The following is a 915-nucleotide window of genomic DNA, read 5'->3' as shown; positions in this document are numbered from 1 at the left end:
AGGTTCGTGACCGCCAATATTCCGAGGGGATGTCGGGCCAAGGACGATAAGGTGTCAGTTGCCTCCACATGAAGACAGTCTAGTTGCTGCCCAGGACATCTTAAAAAGGATATACAACAAACCATCGTTACAAGTACGACAGATTGATACTCAACTCTTCACACTCCCTCAATTAGTCAGCAACGCATCCTCAATCAAAACATTTTTGGCTTTGGCACGCGGATGTAATCAACGGCTCACTTCACTCGATATAACAAAAGAAGAGTTAGCTGATGTTCTTTTTGTCATGTTATGTGAAAAACAGTTCGATGCAAGTATTCACAAAACTTGGATCAATAACAAAGCTAGATTTAGGAGTAATGGACTGCATGATTAGAGGGATATTACATTGGTGAAGGAGAGTTGAGTTGAGAATGTGAAACCGACATAATTAAAGTTATTGACGATTGTTAATATGGAAAGAGGTGGGGGGCAGACGACCTTTATGGAAAATCATGGCCTTCGTCTTGATGGTGTTGACTTGAAGGCCATTCTCTTGGCAATAACCGTGGAGTGCATTGATGGCATTTTGCAATTCCACGTCTGAATTAGCCAAGAGAACCAGGTCGTCTACATATTGAATATATTGAACAGGAAAATGGTTGATGGTGGGGCCTTGGTGTGTGAGGGCTTTGGGCAGGTCGGATACAAAAAGATTGAAAAGAATTGGCGATAGTGGATCCCCTGCGGAAGGCCAATGGAAGTGAAGTAGCAGGGGGATAGGTCTGCACCAGAACGAATGGAGCATCTGAGTCCCGCATAGATGTTGGATAGCAGGACACAGATTGAACGCGGAACTCCCCACAGTTAGAGTTTGAGGAATAACCGCGTTCGGTCCACCCTGTCGAATGCTTTGGAGAAATCCACAAAGCATCC

The sequence above is a fragment of the Tigriopus californicus genome, chromosome 5, assembly GCF_007210705.1.
Source record: "Tigriopus californicus strain San Diego chromosome 5, Tcal_SD_v2.1, whole genome shotgun sequence".
Taxonomy (NCBI): domain Eukaryota; kingdom Metazoa; phylum Arthropoda; class Copepoda; order Harpacticoida; family Harpacticidae; genus Tigriopus; species Tigriopus californicus.
Note: the sequence above shows the minus strand (reverse complement) of the source record.